This window comes from Bos taurus, chromosome 16, assembly GCF_002263795.3.
Source record: "Bos taurus isolate L1 Dominette 01449 registration number 42190680 breed Hereford chromosome 16, ARS-UCD2.0, whole genome shotgun sequence".
NCBI lineage: Eukaryota > Metazoa > Chordata > Mammalia > Artiodactyla > Bovidae > Bos > Bos taurus.
In genome coordinates this window covers 57474069-57482971 of record NC_037343.1, presented here as the reverse complement: position 1 = coordinate 57482971, position 8903 = coordinate 57474069, and the positions used below count along the sequence as shown (strand labels likewise).

Below are 8903 nucleotides of genomic sequence, written 5' to 3'. Positions count from 1 at the left end.
CAATTTGCCTTGATTCATGGACCTGACATTCCAGGTTCCTATGCAATATTGCTCTTTATAGCATCAGACCTTGCTTCTATCACCAGTCACATCCACAGCTGGGTATTGTTTTTGCTTTGGCTCCGTCCCTTCATTCTTTCTGAAGTGATTTCTCCACTGATCTCCAGTAGCATATTGGGCACCTACCGACCTGGGGAGTTCCTCTTTCAGTATCCTATCATTTTGCCTTTTCATACTGTTCATGGGGTTCTCAAGGCAAGAATACTGAAGTGGTTTGCCATTCCCTTCTCCAGTGGACCACATTCTGTCAGATCTCTCCACCATGACCCACCCATCTTGGGTTGCCCCATGGGCATGGCTTAGTTTCATTGAGTTAGACAAGGCTGTGGTCCTAGTGTGATTAGATTGACTAGTTTTCTGTGAGTATGGTTTCAGTGTGTCTGCCCTCTGATGCCCTCTTGCAACTCCTACCGTCTTACTTGGGTTTCTCTTACCTTGGGCATGAGGTGTCTCTTCACGGCTGCTCCAGCAAAGCGCAGCCACTGCTCCTTACCTTGGACGAGGGGTATCTCCTCACCGCCGCCCTCCTGACCTTCAACGTGGGATAGCTCCTCTAGGCCCTCCTGCGCCCACACAGCCAGGGCTCCTTGGACATGGGGTTGGTCCTCCCGGCCACTGCCCCTGGCCTTGGGCTTAGGGGCCTGGAATATCTCCTCCCAGCCGCCGCCCCTGACCTCGGACGCTGGATATCTCCTCTCGGCCGCCCCACCCCCACCCCCACCCCCGCCCAGACCTTGGATGCAGGGTAGCTCCTCTCAGCCGTTCCTGCACCGTGGCAGTCTGGCACTCTCGGCTGCTGCCCCTGACCTCGGATGTGGGGTAACTCCTCTTGGCCGCCACCCTTCGGGCATGGGGTCCTCCCGGCTTCTGCCCCTGACCTCGGACGTGGGGTAGCTCTTCTCGCCTGCGCTTAGCGCGCCGGTCGCAGCATTCCTGAAGCCAAGAGCAAATGCTTCTAGTAAATCTAGTTGCTCTACTACAATATTTTTTCTTTTTTTTCCCTTCCCCTATCAACATGGTATATAAGCCTCAATTTCTAACTACCCATTTCTGTTATTCATTCTGAGCACTCCTATGAGTAAGTATGCATTTTTTTTTTCTTTTGCTGATGTGTTGCTTGTCAGTTTGATTTGAACATCTTCAGAAATAAACAGGAGTGGGCAGAGGACAGAGGTCCAATTTGCTTTGGGGTGAACTGGGAGAAAATCCTACTCGACATGAACACACAGAATCATGAACAAAAGTTCATACCTCCTTTTGTATGCCCTCAAATCCCCTATTAGTGGTAGCACATGGCCAAGGTGTTTGGTGCCTCAGATGAGGAAAAATTTAAATTATGGCAGCCGCCTCCTCATCCAAGATTGAGGCATAACTTATCTAGGAGCACACTCTTGTTAAGTGGGTTATCATTTGAATGGTAGCCTTTTTTATGTATGCAAGTAAAAAGTAGGCAGGCAGCCAAGTCCTGGGGGAAACTGGTGAAGCTTTATAAAGGTCCTTCCAGGTTAGACCCCTTTGTATGTAGCACTCAAGAGAAGCTGACCAGTTTATTCAAGAATCCCAAGACCCCTGGGAGGAAATATCCTTAAGCCCCACAAGACCCAGGTAGATCAGAGTGGCTAGAGTGTAGTCCACTGGTGTGAAAAGATACTGAAACTGGGACTTGAACCCAGCCAAAACCCAGATCAGAACTTGAACCCACAGTTTTTTAACTGAAATCACACACCTAATTTAAGGACTTAATGAAGCTCTGGTTCTTGATGTCTCACTTCAGAAAAAAATCGGTGACAGACAAAGTGACATGTAGGAAGTGAATTTATTTACAGAGAAACACACTCCACAGAGTGTGGGCCATCTCAGAAGGTGAAAGTGGCCTATTTCATGTAAAATACATTCTTAGCAATCATTTAGTATTTTGAGGTCACATGTTTCCCCACTGACCTCCAAAATAAGATCAGAGTCAGTCTTTCAATGCACTTTATTTTAAGGAATATTTCTCAACCATCTGTACACCTGCTCCTCCTTTTTTCACCTCCTACCTAATGAGCAAAAACAGAAGGAAGTGCCTTAACACCAAACCACAGATTAAGATTGAAAGCCCAAGAGTGCAGATTCTTATGACTGTTTTAGTCTAGTTTCTTTTCATTACAAATGTAGACACCCAACTCAAATTAACTTAATTTATAATTTAAAAAATTTAAGAATCTACTTGCTTATGTTTCTGAAAAGTCTAAAAATAGATCTAGTTTTAGACATGATTTGCCCTGGGCATCTAAGTGATGCAATCAGGCTTCTTTCCATCTTTAACTCTGCTTCCTTCCATGAATTGGTCCTCTCTTCTAACTACAGACACTCTTCCTCCCTGTGACTGGGGAAAATGGCCACTGGCAGCCCTAAACTCACAGTATCCTAGCACCTTTACAGTAAAGGAAAGAGTCTTTGCCTGCTTTTTCTAGCAAAAAGGTCTCAATTTGCTATGTCAGTTTGGCTAACATACTGACGACCTCCAAGAAAGTAGAGGTCTAAAGCACAGTGATTGACAGTTCTTCTATGACCCCAGAGAATAAGAAAGGTGATTCCCCCAGAAAAGATAAATGCTGAATAAACAAATAAGGTCCATGTAGAGCAGAGAGTAAGAAGTAGAGGCAGAACTCTTGGAAAGAAATTAAATATGTAATTTAAAACTGTCCCCCCCACACAAAAACACACATACTCTAGATTCAGATGGCTGAACTCTCTTGAATTCTACCAAATATTCAAGGAAAAAGGAATACCAATCTTGCATAAACTCTTTCATGGGAGGAAGAAACACTTACCATCTTGCTTTATGAGGCCAGCTTAACTCTGATACCAAAACCTGAAATCAAACTTTAAAAACAAGAAAATTATAGGCCAATATTTTTCATGAACACAGATTCAAAAATCCTCACAAGGTACTGGCCAATGGAATCCAAAAACATAGAACAAGGACAATATAACCGTGACCAAGTGGGGTTTTGTCTTAGGAATGCAAGTTAGGTCAACATGAGAAAATCAATCAATGTAATTTACCACATTGACACAATAATAAGAAAGGAAAAAAGGATAATATTCTCAATAAAAAGCAGACCAGCATTTGACAAATTCAATACTCATCCCTGATAAAAATTGCAGAAACTAGGAATCAAAAATAATTGTCTCAGTCTGAAAAAAGGACATTGGCTAAAATCCAATAAGGATATGTTAAATGCTTTCCTCATAAGCTCAGGAATAAGACAAAGACATCTCTCATCTCTTCTGTTCAACACTGTATTGGAAGTCCTAGACAGTGTGATGAAATACCTTAGCTACATTTTTAAAAAGAAGTTGTGGGTTTTCTATTACTGTGCTCATTTCCCTGTTATTTTTTTCTTTTTTATTAAACTTTTTATTTTCTATCGAAGTATGGCCAATTAATGGGCTTCCCAGATGGTGCTAGTGGTAAAGAACCCACCTGCCAACGCCACCCGTCAATGCAGGAGACAGAGGGCATGTAACCCACTCCAGTATTCTTGCCTGGAGAATCCCCATGGACAGAGGATTCTGAGGGGCTACAGTCCATAGGGTTGCACAGAGTCAGACACAACTAAAGTGATGTAGCACGCATACATGGACGATTAACAATATTGTGATAGTTTCAGGTATATAGCAAAGGGAATCAGCTACACATATACGTGTATGCATTCTCCCGTTATTTTAAAGGCATACAATCTCGAATCTGTCAACTCATCCATCTCATCCATAAAATTGTGGGTTAAGGAAGCTATTTCACTAAAACAATTTTCAAAGAAATGAGATGAGACTGGGTTATTTTGGAAGCACATATGATCCTGTATGTTTATCCAGCAGGAGGAGGAAAAATAATGCCTCCAAGAATAGATTGACTTTACCGCATCGGTGCAATTTGCTTGCAATTGTCCCTTTGTCACTAAATACATTCACATCATCACCTTCTGTGACCAGGGACAAATAATGACTATTTCAACTCTCCTTCCATTTCATCTTCTCACTTTTTACAATCAGATATCTACTTGAAATGTAGCAGTTCATTATAAAAAAACTGCCTTGTTTTTCACTATGTCTGCATTTTGTAACCAGTTTATAGTTGTGTAGTATTTGTTGTGACTATAAAGTTTATGGTAGAGCATGTAAACAAAGCAAGTTTTTTTTTTTAACAACACCATTAGTTATTTGGTAATTGGGAAGATGTTCTAAGCATTTTACATCCCAATATAGTTTGTTGCTTCCCACGTAACTCAGTGGTAAAGAATCCACCTGCCATGCAGGAGACATAGAAGACACGGGTTCGATCCCTGGGTTGAGAAGATCCCCTAGAGAAGGGAATGGCAACCTATTCCAGTGTTCTTGCCTGGAAAATCCCATGGACAGAGAAGCCTGGCTGGTCTACAGTCCATGGGGTCGCAAAGAGTCAGACACCACTGAGAGCAAGCGCCCATGATAGTTTGCTATGTGCGCATGAACAATGGCCCAAATTATGGCAGACAGATAGACAGATAGACAGTCAGAGTGGTAGATAGATAAGAAAGACGAAAAGCATAGAGGCAGATGTGAACAGAGATAGAGACACAGACATCCCGGTCAGAATGTGAGCCCTGCTGCCAGACTGGCAAGACTCTGAACCTTGAGCAAGCCAGCGGATGCCTCGCATTCCCAGCACTAAGACGGATTTGCAGAGCCTCTCTGCACCAAAGTCTCGCACATCCAAAAAGGAACTCTCCTTTTTGCTGAGATTATACTGTGACTGGCCATTCTCGTCTGCTTCAGTGCTATGGCACAGTCAGTACCCAGGGAACTTCTTCCTGTTGATGCAAGTTGAGAAGGTCCTTGTTTCTTTCTAAGATGCAGTTCATCAACTAGCCCTGGAGTGCTCTCTTCTGAATCCTCACAGTGGTGAACTTTACCTGATCATTTCCATCCTTGGCCTGGTTAAAAAAGGGAACCTGTCCAAAATCATCTCCTGGTTGCCCAATCCCACAGTAGGCTGTGATGGCTACTCCACCTTTCCTCTGGGACAGCAAAGACACAGAGTAAGCTCTACTGCCTCTGTAGATGGTAAGCAGGCTAATCCCCTCATTTCTCTGAAACCTGCTAATAAGTCCTCCATTTGCAATAACTCCATCCAGCTCCAATAATGCTTCCTGCCCATTCCTAGCCCCCTACTGAGGTAAAAGCACCTTGATAGAGATTATTTAGCTTCACATCTGTGGATCAACCCTACCCTCCTAGGTGTAGCCACCTTTGGGCTTCAAGGAGATACTAGTTCTAGCTGGTTCCTACCCCACCTAAAGCCACAAAATGAACAAAGAGTGTGCCTGGGATTTTCAACTCCAAACTCTACGCTATGACTTCACTCCAAATAATCTCCTCTGTGTAAATAATTCTAGGGTAGGATGAAAGTGAAAGTCACTCAGTCCTATCCTGGACTCTGTGCAAGCCCATAGACTGTAGTCCGCCAAGCTCCTCTGTCTGTGGGATTTCCCAGGCAAGAATACTGGAGTGGGCAGCCATTCTTTTCTCCAGGGGATGAACCCAACCCAGGAATCAAACCCAGGTTCCCTGCATTGCAAGCAGATTCTTCACCATCTGAGCCACATGGTGACTTGGAGAAGCCAACGCACTGCAACTAGAAAGGAGCCCCCCACCCATTCACCACAATAGAGAAAATCCTGTGCACAGCGACGAAGACCCAGCACAGCCATAAATAAATAAGTAAAATTTAATGAAAAGAATAATTTGTTATCAGTCCTTAAAAAAAATAAACTAGCACACATGCAGGGAGAAATAACTTCAAACAGAACAAAAGGAAGCTCCTTTTTACTCCAGGCCTTGGCCAGTTCTGCAACACAACATTTCCTCCATCTGGAGTTTCTTACTTACCTTTGCAGAGTTTCCATGTATTTATATATATATATGTGCTTTAATAGCAATATATCTAATTCTACTGTTGTACACAAATGGAGGAATATGATTTATCCTGTATTTGTTAACAATATATCTATCTTTTTAAGAAGTGTGTAACATTTCCCCATTGTTATATGGTTAGGTTGTCCCCCACCCAATTTCCCCCTCCTTATAAATAATGCTGCAACAACATGCATATGCATCTTTTCAGACCTGTATAAAACTGGATAAATTCCTAGAAGTGGAATACCTGGATGAGAAGCTTTGTGTATATTGAATTTTAATGGATATTGCTAAAATGTCCTCCACAGGGTAATTTGTACAAATTTGTGTGTATTATATTATCCAATTTTAATCTTTTTTAATAAGCTGATAGGTAGAAAATAACCTCTTTTGTGTTCTTTTCTTTGCTTGTTCCAATAAGTTTGGGGGAGGTGGTAGGGGGAGGCCCATGCCATGTGGCTGGCAGGATCTTTGTTTCCTGATCAGGGAGTAAACCCAGGCCATGGCAGTGAAAACACCAAGTCCTAGCCATTAGAATCCTAGGGAATTCACTCAATGTACATTTTTTTTTCATTTATAAATGAGGTAGACCATATTTTGATATGTTTATAATCTATCTGTATTTATTTTTCTGTAAAATACCTATTTATATTATTTGATAATTATTTTTTCTTTTTGTTTATAAGCTTGCATTTTTCTTGTTAATTCTTGTTATAATAGTTGTGTACTAAGAAAATGAGTATTTTGCCTGACATGTTATATATATATATTTGATAGACAATCTTCCAATTGTCTTTTGAATTTGTTTAGAATATTTGTTGTTGTTCGGAAAGCTTCTTCTCTTTGATCTATAGGCATTTATCAGTATTTTTCTTTCTATGTTTGTTTTTGTATCTTCTTTAGAAAATTCAGGTTAACGACGTGGTGGGTGTGGGGAGGAAGTGTTGTTGTTGTTGTTCAGTTGCTAAGTTGTGTCTAACTCTTCGTGACTCCACGGATTGCAGTACACTAGGCTTCCCTGTCCTTCACTATCTCCCAGAGCTTGCTCAAACTCATGTCCATTGAGTCAGTGATGCCATCTAACCATCTCATTGTCTGTCACCCCCTTCTCCTCCTGCCTTCAATCTTTCCCAGCATCAGGGTCTTTTCCATTGAGTTGGCTCTTCACATCAGTTGGCCAAAGTTGAAGCCTCAGCTTCAGCATCAGTCCTTTCAATGAATGTTCAGGGTTGATTTCCTTTAGAATTGACTGGTTTGATCTCCTTGCAGTCCAATGGACTCTCAAGAGTCTTCTCCAGCACCGCAGTTCAGAAGTATCAATTCTTTGGCACTCAGTCTTCTCTATGGTCCAACTCTCACATCTGTACATGACTATATTTTTCCCCAAAGGGAAATTCAGTTGTTTCAATACATCAATAAATAATTTATTTTTTATTATTTATAAAATATATATTAAAATACATATTTATAGTTATGTGAAACATAAATTTTATAAAATAAAATATTTTAATATTATATCATTAGTAAATAATATATTCTTCACTGATTTGAAATGTTACCTTTAGCACCCATCAAATTCCCATATTATTAAAAAAATCTATATGCAGACTGTACTCTTGTCTAGAGGTAATATAGGGTAGGCAGACCTTCACGAGTTACAGATGTACCAAAAGATTAGTCCCCTCAGTCCCTGGGGCACCTTAGTCAAGACTGATGCAGCCCTCAGTCTGCTGCTCTGCAAGCAGCCTTGTTTCGATTTCCCATCATGCCATAAAAATACTTTTCAGTTTCTCTGTGAACCAGAACATGAGGAAGACTAGGAAGCTTGGCTGTCTGCAGCAGAACAGGCTGAAGTGGTCTCTGCATAAAACGCCTGTTGTTGCTTAGTCACTAAGTCATGTCTGACTTTTTGTGACCCCCTAGGCTCTAGCCTACCAAGCTGCTCTGTCCATGGGATTCTCCAGGTAAGAATACTGGAGTGGGTTGCCATTTCCTTGTCCAGAGGATATTCCCCACCCAGGAATTGAACTCATGTCTCCTACATTGGCAGGTGAATTCTTTACTGCTGAGCCACCCTGTCTAGGTTCGAATCCAGGCTCTGTTCTTACTGGTTATGTGCCCTTGGGTGAATTATTAATTTACCTTGTCTAAAAGGTAATTAAAGCAATTTGTGATTATTATTGTGTGTGTGTGTTTGCATGTTCTCAGTCACTCAGTCGTGTCCGACTCCTTGCAACCCCATGGACTGTAGCAGGCTAGGTTCCTCTGTCCATGGGACTTTGCTGGCAACTGGAGTTGCCTAAAGAAGAAAAAAAATGTATTAATTGTAAGCTATACATCTACTGACAGCAGGGCAGGGGGTCTGTCTTCCTTGGATCAGATACAAACCCCACGAAGTGGAGTGACAAGGTCAAGTTGATTAGCTGGCCAGGAGTCCTACCAAAATCCACTGCTAGAATGAGGCAGCCTCAACAATGAGAGGATAAAGGTGCCTCATGGATGTAGAAGTGGAGGAGGGATGAAACTGGCCACAGAGAAGCAGCATCACTTTGTTAAAAGTTAAGGACTTTAACCCCTTTTCTTTCCCCTATTTTAATATTAAAGAGCCTCAAAATAGCAACTATTAAGTGGAGAATGCAATGAAGTAAGGAAAGGAAAAAGGTGAAAGCCCTTCCCTTTCCCATCCCTTCAGTCCTCTAAGCTTGGTGGTGGTGGGGGTTTGGTCACTGTTTGTGTTCAACTCTTTGCAAACACATGAACTGTACCCCACCAGGCTCCTTTGTCCATGAGATTTCCCAGGCAAGAATATTGGAGTGGGTTCTGTTTCCTTCTCTGGGGGGTCTTCCCTGGAGATTGAACCCTGTCTACCTGCATTGCAGGCGGATTCTTTACTGAGAGAG

General features: G+C 42.0%; 1 long non-coding RNA gene across 1 annotated transcript in view; it reads right to left on the bottom strand.

The window, feature by feature from the left end:
- Window positions 1-799: 799 nt before the first annotated feature.
- Window positions 800-8903, bottom strand: part of LOC101902053 (uncharacterized) — a 56175-nt gene continuing 48071 nt past the window's right edge. The window contains exons 4-5 of the long non-coding RNA XR_009490885.1: window positions 2877-2928; window positions 800-993 (exon numbers count right to left, since the gene is read on the bottom strand). This is a non-coding gene — a long non-coding RNA (uncharacterized lncRNA). The remainder of the gene's footprint in view (window positions 994-2876; window positions 2929-8903) is intronic.